We start from the raw sequence: 13,678 nt of genomic DNA, 5'->3' as shown, positions 1-13,678 counted from the left end.
AATGTGAAGCTCCACAGCTTCCTTTCCAATGGCTACTCCAACTGCGTAGGATTTCATGGAATTGTGTAGTCTTTGCATCTGATTAATTTCCATCTGTGTTTTTTTTTTTACTTGCAATAGTTTTTAAGAATAAAGTTTAAAATAAAAAGTTATAAATCAAGAAATGTTAGTTAAATTATCCAGAAATGTGGAAGCAAATATGTAGGAAGCTATGGAGGAGAATTGGTGGCAGGTGCATGGGTGGTGAGTGTGAAAACATGAGCTTTGAGTCTACAGAAAGCTGCGGGCTTTGCCGATAGCAGCATAAAAAGTGGCCCAGAACTGTCATTTCTTCTCCTCTTTTGTTGATAGAGAGTAAAGCGGTCCTACACCGTGAGCCGGCCACCAGGCTAGTGGCCCTGTTTTCTTCCTCTGTACAACAAATAAATAGTTGATATCATAGACAATGAAACCTACTATCAGCACCTAATTCCCAATTCTGTCATCAATTCTCACTCCAAAAAGTTGACAGGGGCAGAGTGTTCCCTCCACTTTCAGGCAGAAGCAAGCTTGTAGGCTTTGCCTTTTATAGGCTGGCATTGTTTCTTCAATCACTTTCTGTAACTTACACGAATATCAGTAGTTTACTCATACGAGGGTGTAGCTGCGTACCTGAGAAGATGATGTAGCCTTTGCCTTTCACTGGGCTCCAATATCGTTGCCAAGCCTGTGGCAGTCACTTAAATGTCAACCCCTTAAGAAGACAGGGGATGAGGGTTATTTTCTTGTCATGACCCTTTTGCACAGCAGTGACTGTGCCCGCTGGGCTAGCAAATACACTTCCTTTAGTGTATGACTGATCAATACTTTCCAAAGGCAATATGATATAAGCTGCATATTCGTATTAGACTTCTATGACCAGTTTTGTCATAGAAGAATGGGGAAATGGGAAACATTGAATTGAACATGGTTTATGCAGTCCACAATATCTGGAGTTCATTTTAATATCTACTCAGAAAAACATCATTTTAAATATCTAAATATCAATGGAGTTTTTCAAATACTTGGCCTTCAAATTTTCATTTGTATTTTACATTTTAACACATTGCACTCAGGCTTGGCTGTTACCGTTCTCCAGAAACACTTGATTTGTACTTAGGTTTCATGAAAACCAGGGCAAATAAGAAGTGATTTCAAATACTCCAGTTGTTTCAAACATACTTTAAAAGTTTTCTGATAGCTGAGCCCAGTAATGACTTTAAATGAAGATCAAATTAGTGGATTCTAAGATGGAAAGATCCGTTTCCCCAGCCTCATGGCTGCGTTGCGGATGCCAGCAGCAGGTAGCTAGAGGCAACCACTGCAGCGTGCTCCACTAGAACATCTAGTCAGGAACTTCAAGTCTCAGTTGCCCAGAAGCAGAACAAGATGAGAATTTAGATCCCGAGTGTTTGTTTGAAAGGTAGTTCCAGGAAACTCCTGTTTGGGTATGGGAACCTGTGCCATGGAGAGAAGGGCGCCCATAAACGGCGTGTTATCCAGCAGCCTCCTATGAGAAATGAGGCTAAATGCCACTTGGAAAGTTGACAAAATGGTGTAGAAAATGTGTACAGAGCTATTCCAGCCCTGGGAGGAAGGCTGTGGTATTTGTACATAATTTCCTCAGTCACTGGGGCTACACCCAGGTGGCAATAATTCAGTGCCCAACCCTTAGTGGCCAAGAAAAGCTATTTGGTCAATAAAATCCAGGCAATGGCAGTTGAAAATCAGAACAGCATGTACTGAAAAGCATGCATGGGTTTATAGAAGGGTAATGGACCAGATCTGCTAGACACTTTGACTTATGAACACGGAAAGCAGGTATGTCTCCGATTCTAGATCTACTTCTCAAGCTTGTTGCCCAACTGTCTCCCAGATTAGACCTGAGGACCTGAGAGAATTCACTGGTTACCTCTCCCGTGAGAACTACTGGTGGAGAGACTAAAGACCAAGGAGAGGTGGGTACCAATCGTGTACATCAGAAAACCTTTGCCTAGCAAAGTTCTCCGCACCCAGTCTGCACTATTTACCCATCAGGTCGAAGCTTGTGACACTTTGGGACTAGGGAAACCTGTCCTCTGTCCACCAAGGCTTCACTGTGCCTCCTTATTCCAATGGCTAGTCTTTCATCTGACCTTAACATTGCTGAGCTCAGAGCCATGTCATCTTACCACAGGGAACACTGGGGATTCCCACCTTCTGGAAATCAAAGTAGCAAAGTTGACTTTTGAAAAGGGATTTTTCCCAATGTGGATTTTGAATAAGGGAATTCTCATTTCTTTGTCTCAAGGGCAACTTATTGAACACTAAAAGGAAACAGATGAATCAGGTAGTGAGATGTTTTATAATGATACAGTAAATGGGGAATTCCAGACTGCTGACAAATAGACAAACCGTGTAAGGGGCCTTTCGTTCCCTTTCCTGGCTTATGCAGCCCTATAGTTACAGTAGGTCCCATCCAGAGCCTCATTGGAGTCAGGATGCTGAGTGCCTTAGCTTGCAGTTCTAGGTTCCTGTTTGTTAATGGCAGTCTAATTAGTTAAAGAGGGAGGAGATGACGTTTTTCTAGTAGTTATAAATAATGCAGCATGTAAGTCCATGTCTTCTTCGATCATGTAACTGAGTCTGACTAAATGTATACTTCTTTTTCACTACCTCAAGAGAATGACATGAACTTGACTGTGAATTACTAGCTCCATCATGTTCATCTTTGACCTTGAAGATGAATTTTCCATTTATCTGCCTTAGAATATCCTTTCATCAACCAGGCCAACCCTCTGATGTTCCAGAAATGGCTTGTGTTAGCTTTTCATGACTACAATATAATATCTGAGATGATCAGCTTATACAAACACAAGTTTTCCTGGCTCGCAGTTTTGGAGGTGTCTATCCATAGCCAGATAGACTCATTGCTTTGGGGTTTATATTAGGGCAGCATATCACGCTGGGAATACATTGTTGGGGAGCTGCCAACCTCATGGCAGAGAGGGAACAGAGAAAAAAGAAGGCCTGGAGTCCAATCCTCCCCATGAATGTGTCCTGATGGGATGGAAGTCCTCCAACTACACTCCATCTCTTAAAGATGCTGCCATTTGCTGATAACATCATAGACCATGGAACAGGCGTCAACACAGGAACTTTTAGGAGATTCTTTCCACAGAGTGACTTGCCTAGTGGAGGATCCTTACAGGAGTCAGGAGTTCCAAGTCGTCAATAAACCATGCTTGTTTCCATACCGTTGGCAGTTAATATATATAACACACTTCTTTCCCTGCGTCTCTGGATCGAAGTGCAGGGTTTGCACTACCTGTAATGTCTTAAACATTTATTTTATGAATGAAGTAATAATAGTTCTTATCTATTGAGCACATAGACTTAAGTTTCGTTATCTGGATTTGTCCATTGAGCGTATAGACTTAAGTTTTGTTATCTGGATTTGTCCACTTTATCTCCAGTCAACATTCTGGACTGAGTGCATTGACTGTCATGAGCTACCATGAACTGTTAGCTTTAAGGTTACTGAAGGTTTAATAAATCTTGCAGAGTCACCCAGCTAGATGTTATAGCAATGGGTTCTATTTTATCTTATTTAAGATTTTTAGGAATTGAAAACTGCGCTGGAGAATTTTAGTTCCCCATCATCTCCTGTCTTATGACTTCATTAATCTGATGCTAAGTGATAGTACAGATATTGAGCTTTGTCCAAACCAAAATTCAAATGTAAAATGTTTTACAGATGAGCAGAAGGTTCTTAGACTTATTTTCTGTAATAAAAATGACTCTAATTGAAACTCCATCATTATAAAACCAATTAGTACTCCATAATTTATTTCATTTCAACCTCAACCCTATTGTATTATAATCATTACAAAAACTAGAAATAAGCTATTTGTGAGTTTGATTTACTGATCATGTCCCAAGAAAAATGCTGCAGATGGAGCTAGTAATGCTTCGTTTTGTACTTAACACTTTCCCTTGTATTTCACAGAAATTTCTACAGACTTGACAATAGGGACATGCATGAATGTTTTGAAAAATGTCGTATGGTCTACTAGTTAAGTTACGACAGCTGTTCCAAGGGAGCATGCCCCTTACAGGTTGTCTGACCTCATGAAAGCTGATTGTTATTGGTTGTAATGATAAATACCACTGTGAGGATTAAAATGTACTTCAGTGACTTGCCACATTTGATTGTTCCAAGTTTATGACAAATTGCCTGGTGTTTATCTAGCAACCCCAAAACATTCCTGTTTTGAACTTAAATATCTTCTGGAGAAATATCAGAAGATACTTAAGTTCATTATCAGAAGATAATGCAAACTATCAGCTGGTTTGCATTAAAAATTAACCAGTTGGGCTCCTAAATAATCTTTTAACCCTCAATTACTCCTACTTTGAATTTAAATATTCATACCGTAAAGTATATTTACTGTCAAAACTAAGAGTACGTTCCCGACAATATCCTTCTATCCCCCAAATGTGTGAAAATACATGGATTGCATGGACAGCACCTGGTTCTGTATTACAGAAGTGTCTCGCTGAGGTAGGAAGTCCACTAGCACACAGGAGCTGTGTGGACTGGTCACCCTTCCAGTTCAGGGTGGCTTTGAGTGTATGGACCAGGCAGATGTTCACAACGTAACTGGATGCAGACATTCTTTTCCAAATATATGAAGACATTAGAGGTGAGTTCTATTGTGAATTCTGCATAAATTAATTGAAGGAAAACAAGTTAGATAACAGGTGGAAATGGCATGAAAATACCCCGAGCTTCGGCGCCAACAACAGTGTGGCATGAGAAGCTGGACGGTTCCGCATTGGAGGTTTGGCACTGAGGGATCATGGCAAACGGGAGCAATAGAGGAAAAGCCCAGACGAGGCTGACTCAGAGTCGGCTCGCCCATGGCTCAATCTTGGTGTCAGCTGTTTCTGGCCTCACTTCCGGCTCTCTTCTTTTAAGGAAGTTTTGTGTCCTCTGTCCCTTGCAGGGCTAATGTGTCCCACAGCTTAGCCCCACAGGAGTCCTTATTTAAGACCACTGGGGTACTTGAGCAGGTAAGCTGCAAGAATCAAGTTATACTTTCTCCCCAGCTCAAACTTCCCGTGTGCACACTCTGTACCTCGGGGAGATGGATGACAGGTGGGGTTCATCACACTGATAGGATTTGGCCGCCTTAGCACAAGAAACGTTTATTGTGTTGGGACAGGAGGAGAGTGGTGGAAGGCAGACTGGTTGGTATGTTTGGCACTGGCAAGGTCATGATAATGCTATCAATAAAAGTAGCATGTACTTAGTGGTTTTCCGATGGCGGGCCCTGTGCCAGGTGGTTCTACATGAACTACCTCATTTCATAATGGGACAGAGCATTTCCTGCAGCTAGGTGCTTTTCTTCAAGAACTCTTGTGGTTAAGGTCAGTAACTGAGAACGTGGGTGGGAAGGGGTGTGGGGGGTTGTCAGGGAGACATATGCTATGAGATCATCATTTGGAAGAAGGGCGAAATGTCCAGCGGAACAGAACAATACACAGTGCTCATTTGAGCATGGCGGTCGTGCATTTCAATGGAAGCAGATGGCTTCCGAGACCTTTCTCTCTGCTTCCTTTACATGGTGACATGGAGGCCCAGAAAAGGTTGAGTTGGTAGGGGAGTTCTGTGGATAAACTGAAGAGCAAAGGAGTGAAGGGTGCTTTGCAAAGGGTTTCTAAGTGTGACATGTGACAGAGTCTGGGCAAGGAGAGCAGCCATGTGGAGGCTGATGGGAAATAGGTAACTCAGTTAATACTGGCGTTCCAGTCCTAGGGGTGATGGTTAGACTGAGAGTCGGAGGGGTGATGGGAGGAGTAAACAGGAATTGGGACTGTTCCAGGAAGAGGCTTCAGGAAAGAGGTGAAGGGACCATTCCAGGAAAAGGCTGGGGCATTGCTGACCAGACTTTCCCAGAGACAGAGAAAGAATCAGGAACAAGAGTGTGAAACTGGGCCAGCTTAGATGGTATCAGGCATTAAAACCATTTATAGTTATATGGTCTGCCATAAAAATTGTGGCCAGGGTGTGGGAAGCCTGGGCTCCAGCAATACTTCAGGTAAAGCTAACAAGGGCCATATGACAGAACACAGCCACCAGCACGTCCCAGAGCCGAGTGAAGGAAGAGGCATTGGTTATCCATTGCACACGGATGGGGCCAGCCAAACCTTTCTCTCTTCTTAATCTCTTGTGGCCACTAAGCCACGGCTTATGACTGGGATTTTCCCCAGACACAGTAGATGGGTCAGCATGAACTCAGAGGCCAGCTCAGGAGACAGCTGCTAGCAGTATCAATGATAGGACAGGCTGTGGTTCTACCGCTTGAGGAGGAATGATTTCAAAAATGAGCCACAAGCAGTAAGTGGTGGCCAGTGCTGCACAGAAAGAGCTGGATGCCGTGGAACGGAACTAGTGAGAAATATTTAGTATGAGAAAGACAATAATTTGAAGAAAAACCACAATAAATATGCTAAAATGTGAAATGGATACAGTTGAAGATGAATTGGTGAGCTGAAATCTCAGCTTCAGAAACAATTATGGTTTTGTCCCAAGTGTCCCCCAAGGCTTGGTCCCCTGCATGTGGCAGTATTGGGGAAGTGGTGAGAATTTTCAAGCTGAGAACTCATGGAGAAAGCTTTGGCCACCAGAGACAATCTTTTGAGGGGAACTGGGACACTAACCCCTGATCTCTCTTTGCTTCTTGGTCTCTCTTAAGTAGCTGTCCTCTGTCACATGCTTCTGTCGGGAATGACATGGATGACAGGCACAAAAGCAACAGGAGCCGGGAGACCATGGACTGAAACTCCAATGCTGTGGTCCTGAGCAAACCATTTCTCCTTGGGTGGATTTTTCCCAACAGTACTGTAGTCAAGGCAGCTTAGTGACAAAGCAGAAAATTAAGATGTTGCTGGTGGGATGCAAAGTGTGAGCGCTAATCTGCAAAATTTTATTTTATAAATAAATCTGCAAAACAATTGTATAAAAGCATGAGCACTCAGCCTCCATGTACCCCAGGAGAAATGAAAATTTACATTCCCATAAAACATCTACATGACTGTTGATAACAGCTTTACTCACAAGAGCCCCAAACTGACAGTAAACACATATCTATCAATCGGCAATGGTTGAATGAGCTGTGACTTATCGCAGTTCATGCTATGAAATTCTACCCAAGAATGAAAGGGCATAAATTAGTGATGGATGTTTGAGTGAATAGTAAAGACATTGTGTTAAGTGAAAAAAAAAGCTATTCTGAAAGGGTTTACTTATGTGTGGTTCCACCTACATGATATTCCAGAAATGATGAAATTATAAAGTTATTATATATACATGCATATATATATATATGTGTATATATATGTATGTATGTATGTATATATATATATATATATGTTTCTTAGAACTTAGGGAAGGGAAGGATGACAGTAAGGGAATTTTTGATGGTGATTGAATATTACAGTGTCTTCATTGTGTCATGGTTTTATCACCCTATGCATGTGATAACTGTCATAAAATTGTGGACATATTTTTAAAAATCTGTACATGTAAAATCTTGTGGTGTCCAAGTAATTTCTGTATTTGAGTTAATTATGCCATTCAGTTCCCTGTTTTCATAATGCAATATAAATATGTAAAACAACACCAGTGAGCAATAAGAAAGAACAAGACACATGTAGAAAGGGAGAGTAAGATTCACCAACAGGATAATAGAAATTACAAAAGAGGAAAACACAGTGAAAGATGTATTTGAAGAAAACATGAAGTCAAACATTCAAGAATTAAAGGAAAACAAGGAAGGCCTCAGACTGAATATATTCATGTTATACCAGAGTACTGGACGAGGGCTCGTAAGCAGACATGGTGAAATTACAAAGACATGTAGCAAGCAGCTTCGAGCTAGGAGGGCCAGCAGACTGTGTCATGAGAGTGCTCAGCTGCAGCAATGCTGTGAACAGGTGAAACCATGGGACCCATACACCAAAGGGCAACCAGAAAGGCTGAGAAAACAAACCAAACAACAGTTTAGTTTGGGTTTTGGGGGTTTTGCTTGTTCATTTTTGTGTGTGTCTGCTTCTGTGCATGCACACTTACATGTACTTCCATGTAGAGGCTCCAGAAGGACATCAAAAGTCTTCCTTGATCATCTCCACATTATATTTTGAAGCAGGGTCTGTCAATCAAGCTCAGATGTCACCAGATAGCAACTAGTCTAGGCTGCCAGTCTGCTCCAGAGATCTGGTATCTATCCTCTGGACTCTGGAAGTCCTTAATGGTGGCCACTATGCCCACTAGCTCTTACTGGATTCTGGAGCTCCAAACTATGGTCCTCAAGCTTGCTGTTTGGGTGGCAAGCCCTTTAACTACTAAGGGATATCCCAGCCCATGATCAGTAGTTTTATTAGACTATTGATTATTATCATACTATGTCATGAAACTGATTAGAGAAAATTAGAGAAAGATAGAGATATGACTGCAATTACTTAATCACTGAGATCTTTGTAACCATCAAGGAATAGGTAGTGATTTTTTAAATACAAATAGAACCTTCTCCCCTAAAAGGATGATCAATTTCAAGAGACTTGGCCATACTATGAAAGCAACAAAGTCGTAACTACTAATAGCTAACTAAAAATCACCATGTGTTTGATACAAACTATATACAAATTAGCAACCCTTGGGTTTAAAATGATATCTGTTCCTTTGGGATTTTTTATGTCTTTGCCTGATTCTCTTCATCTAGCTCCAATGTTGATGAAGTTTATTCTTAATAGCTTCATGATGTCCACCATGGAACACATGGACCATTTTCCCCTTAGTTTCTCATAGATTGAGGTAGGTGAGAGACACTTCATTTTGCATGTTGACTTGAGTCTTGTGTTTTATTAATTAGTCTTCTAATTTTTATTGTAGAACTATGTTGACTTTTGTATACATGGTCACAACTGGCATTATTCTTTTCCACAGCAGAGTAAGACTCTGCAGTGAAAAACATCATTTCCACACACATCTCAGAATAGTGAGCATGTGGCAACACCTAGCTGCAAGAGAGTCTGGGAATTAACGTTTTTATTGCCAGCCTGTGCCTGGCTAAAATATGAATACTGTAAAGAAAAGAAGACCAAATACAGGCATATAACAAGCTCTACAAGATAGTCATATGCTTTATTCCTTATACTTGTTAATGTCCTAAAAATCACCACAATATTTTCTGACATTAGATCATTCTCATAATCTGAATAAATTCCACTCAGGCACAAAAATTGCCTTAATGTACTGCTGTCTTCTATTTGGGAGAGCTTGACTTAGAAGTTTTGCATCTGTGTATATTGCAAATGTTTGTTGGTACAGAAAATAGCAATAACTTTCGATTTGCATGGTACTTTACTGTTTTAAAATCATTCCATACAAATCCTGCTTGAGAATTAACAGTAATCAGAAACTGACTACGTTTTTATGAACTATTTTAAATGTTTAAGTAGAAAATATTTACAAATGAACAGTGAATATTTTTCTTAGAAATTCCTAAGTTCTAGAGAGTTAACAATAAGACAGACTAAAGCATAGATTAGGGGAGCAAGGAGGGTGCAGAGATGTTCACACACCCAAGGCATGTAGGGAGGAATAGGTAACGGGCTCCATACAGTGCTTTGCACTCTGCTGGTATTCTAGAGATTTCACTAACACAATGACCAAGCAGCCTGGCTTGAGTATGTAAGTAGAGGCTTTCTCATCATTAAACATCCCTGGGTTTTCTAAGCTTTGGATTCCTGATGTACACACACTTAGCAAATAAGAGAATGGCTGCTGAGTGCTGTCATGGATAGAGAAAGTGTTACAATACAAGGTGCTTCTGCTTCTGGCCTTGAGGGTGTCTGTGCTGGTCAAACAGTATTGTCTCTAACTGAAGAGGTTTTCCAAACACACAGTGAGTACACAACACTCCATGGCATGAAGTGCGTTTGGGAGGAAAACAGATGGTGGACTGGGGCCATTTTACCAAAGCAGGCATTTGGCAGGAAAGTGCCTTCATGTCACGGTAAACACAAAATTACCCAAATAGCTTGGTCTGTGTGGATTCTACCCATACAAACTATGCTATCTGTGCACATCACTTCCATAAGCCTAGGAGTTCCTAGTGTGTCATAGATAAAAAGTGCACCAATCGAGCAGCATTGAACCATGAGCTGTTCCTGTGGTCTCTCAGCAAGCCCTGACACACCCCACCAGCTCCTGTTTCTCTCCTGTCCTGTCTCTTGCACACCCACAGTTACACTTCTGTACAGGTGTACATCTGGAATGAAGTAAAGATCAGGGAAGAGTGTGACTATTCACATAAATGCGCATGTCCCCTTCAAACAAATTAGGTCCTGGAACAGCCTCTTGACCTTGATTTTGTTCACTGATCAGAATAATTCATTCAAATGCAGTTAACTTTACACCGATACCCAATTTAATTTAATGTATGTGCGAACACGCAGGTGCACATGTTTGTGTGTGTGTGTGTGTGTGTGTGTGTGTGTGTGTGTGTGTGTGTGTGTGCCTGCATAAGTTTATGTGCACCGTGTGCATTCAGGAGCCCACACAGGTCAAAAAACACATCAGACCCCTTGGAAGTGGAGTTACAAGCAATTGTAAGGTCCTTATGTGGGTGCTGGGAATTGAACTCAGGTCCTCTGTGAAAGCAGCAAATGCTCTTAACCACTGAGCCGTCTCTTGAGTCCCTAGACATCCAGTTTTTAGCGACTATTCCCACTGTGGTAAATTCATGTCCCCAGTGCAATTTGCTGTATACAGCCTGAAGTACAAAGAGAAACAGAAATGAATAAGACATGTGTCCAGACCAATAGACCTGCCCCGTTGCCCTGCATATTTTCTCCTTCCCAGAGCATGCCGTGTGTCCTGAAGTCCCCACAGTGGTGGAGACAACAGGCAGTCACTAGGCACTTGTGTTTAAAACAAACAGTTTAAAATAGTTAATTATACCTTACCCTGAAGAAAGAGAAAATGTTTTCTCAGATCCCTGAAAGCAGATAATGAATAATTTAGAGTGTAGCGGTGATCCAAAACTTTCAGTGCCTATTTTTAAAGTGCTGCTCTGGATTAAAACATGCTGTCTGGTTCCAGAGAGCAACTCTTAACGATTGTACTGCATGGCCTCTCAAGGGTGAATTCCTAATAGGAAAACTGAAGGCTGAGGCGCGGAGGACTTTCAAGCCACCACCGGGTAGGAAACATGTTAAAGGATTTAAGACTAAAAGCCTGGGGCAGATTCTGCAAAAAAGTAGGTCAACCTCACAGAAAACACAAGGTACAAAACAAAGCCGAGGATTTAGGGGGAAACTAAATCACACTCTGGTCTCCGTCCTTTCTGCTCACCCACGAAGAGAACTCGGTAACCACTGTTCTGTCAGCAACATGTATTTGGTTGTTAGAGATTTAAATATGGAAGGTAAAACTATATGGTTTAGGAAAGCTGTTTTTAAATGAGTATTTCTATGGTCTCAAGAGGAAACCTTTTAAACAGAGTATCAAAACTGGAAGCAATTAAGAAATATCTTCATTTGGCTATTAAAATATAAATTTGTGCCTGTCTGAGCATAGAAAGCCTCTTAACTTACCCTCACATCCTGTCCTTACAAAAACATAATCTAGAGCTTTCAATAAGCCCAGAGAATATAAACAAGGAAATAAACAGAAAATCATGACCCTCTCTCAAGGACTCATATATCTCTAAAGTAACTGCAGCTCTGGGATGAACCGCCCCCCACCCCAGGGCCAGATTAGTCCCGAGTACAAAGCAGATCGTATTTCTGTAGAGTCAAAACCTGGGAGTGGCCTTAATCCCTCACAAAACCCTAGACCACAGGAAATCTTTAGCCAGAATACACAGAGCATGAGAAGAGAAGGGGCTACAGGTTGGTGGGTGTATTCAGTCCTCAGCTTCAGTGATTCTCAAAGAAAACAAGGAACATGAACACCCAGCAAATGACTTGATGGTCTTACAACATCAATGCAACAATTGTGGGAATGTTGAAAAATATATAACCAATGGCTAGTCTCCTTTGTGTGCACCTGGATTGTTTTTTAACGATGTAAAAAATATGCTATAGTAACAAATAAATGACCCTAAGGCAGTTGACTAATCAGCCTGAATGAAACAATGTCAAGGATATGGAACTAAAGCCCTGGATAGAGAGTAAAGTCAAAGAGGTTTACAATACCACCACCAACACATACACACACACACACACACACACACACACACACACACACACACAAAAAAAAAAAAAAAAAAAAACTATAATCTGGTTCAACCTAGCTGAGCGATCCTGTGCCGCTGGCTGCCGGACCAGTCTGTGAGCATCTGCAGCAGGCTTTCATTTTTTCCCTGAATCTACAACTCCCTAAATAGTAAGCGGGTTCCATTTTGTTTAATCACCTCAGGGAACAGGATATTTCCACCTGGAAGTGGAACTGTGTGTATCACTCGGTTTGTAGATTGTAATGCAAAATGATCTGTGAGATTCTGTTCCATGTGTCAGCCCCAGTGACAGGCTGGGTTGGCGCCTCTGAATTTGGTGTCCAATGCTTATGAAGAAACCCTGTGCATCAGTTCCTAGTCCTCACTGAGCCCCTCACACAGTATCATGACACAGGGACAAGGACCCATATGACTGAGGTCCAAGAAAAGAGCCTCTTCCTTCCGGCGGTGGGGACACAAGGGCACTGTGGTGGAAATACAGAGGCCACACTGTCCCGGGACTGTCCACCTTCATCGGCCCTCCGCTTGGTGTGAGGACACATGACTGCTTCCATTGAGTTGGATAGAATATGCAGAAAATAGCTCTGAGACTGCTCTGTCAGTTAGCCGATCCTGTCGGCGCTCTTGAAGAAGCCCTGGCTTGGCTTGTTTGGGTACTCTCTGTTGGAGAAAACTGCTTTAAAAAATGGTACCCAGAGATCTGCGATTGTTTCCAGAGTGTGCCAGGGGAAGGGAGAGAGCGCTGAGGTTGGTGGCAGGAAGGGGTGCGTTTGACTTCTTTCTGTGGAGTGGAAACTCCTTCTGTTCTTTTCGGGGGGTCTATGGGAGGGTTCACTTCGACCAAATTCAGGGGCAGCACCTTAGAGAATGGAAAAGTAGCCTGGACATGACCTTGCTGGTGTCTGAATCATGATTCAAGTGTGTGTGTGTGTGTGTGTGTGTGTGTGTGTGTGTGTGTGTGTGTGTGTGTAAGTAACTGCGGCATCTCTGGGGAGCTGAAGGAAGACAAGATAAGACTCAGAGTCTAGCTGTTAGGGACTTCAGCTTTGAATAAGATTCATGGCAGGGGGTTGAGAGGTATTTGGGTCCCCTTCTTAGAGGTGTCAGAGGAAGGGGGAGAGTCTACACCATGTGTTTGCTGTCAGTCCTTAACACATTCTGGCAGTTAGTGATGATGTGGGGAGGGCACAAATCTAGAAACCAAGTTACCTTTAATTCTGGAGATCGAATTACTACAGTTTGGGGAACTGTCAATGAAAATGATGGCACTTTACAAAATGGCGCGGCACTTTGTAACAAGAAGTAGTGCCTTCAGGTAGACACTGCCCTCCCAAACACTTCGCCCTGGTTGCGTCCCCTTGCCCAGCCCTCAT

At 42.1% G+C, this 13,678-nt stretch overlaps 1 protein-coding gene across 5 annotated transcripts in view; it reads left to right on the top strand.

Annotated features, from left to right (window-relative positions):
- Window positions 1-13,678, top strand: part of Rnf150 (ring finger protein 150) — a 252,760-nt gene that overhangs the window by 119,965 nt on the left and 119,117 nt on the right. The gene's annotated exons all lie outside the window — the stretch shown is intronic.

This window comes from Peromyscus californicus, unplaced genomic scaffold (genome assembly GCF_007827085.1).
Source record: "Peromyscus californicus insignis strain IS unplaced genomic scaffold, ASM782708v3 Scaffold_8__1_contigs__length_139910024, whole genome shotgun sequence".
NCBI classification, from domain to species: domain Eukaryota; kingdom Metazoa; phylum Chordata; class Mammalia; order Rodentia; family Cricetidae; genus Peromyscus; species Peromyscus californicus.
Note: the sequence above shows the minus strand (reverse complement) of the source record. Positions and strands in the feature narration are given on the sequence as shown.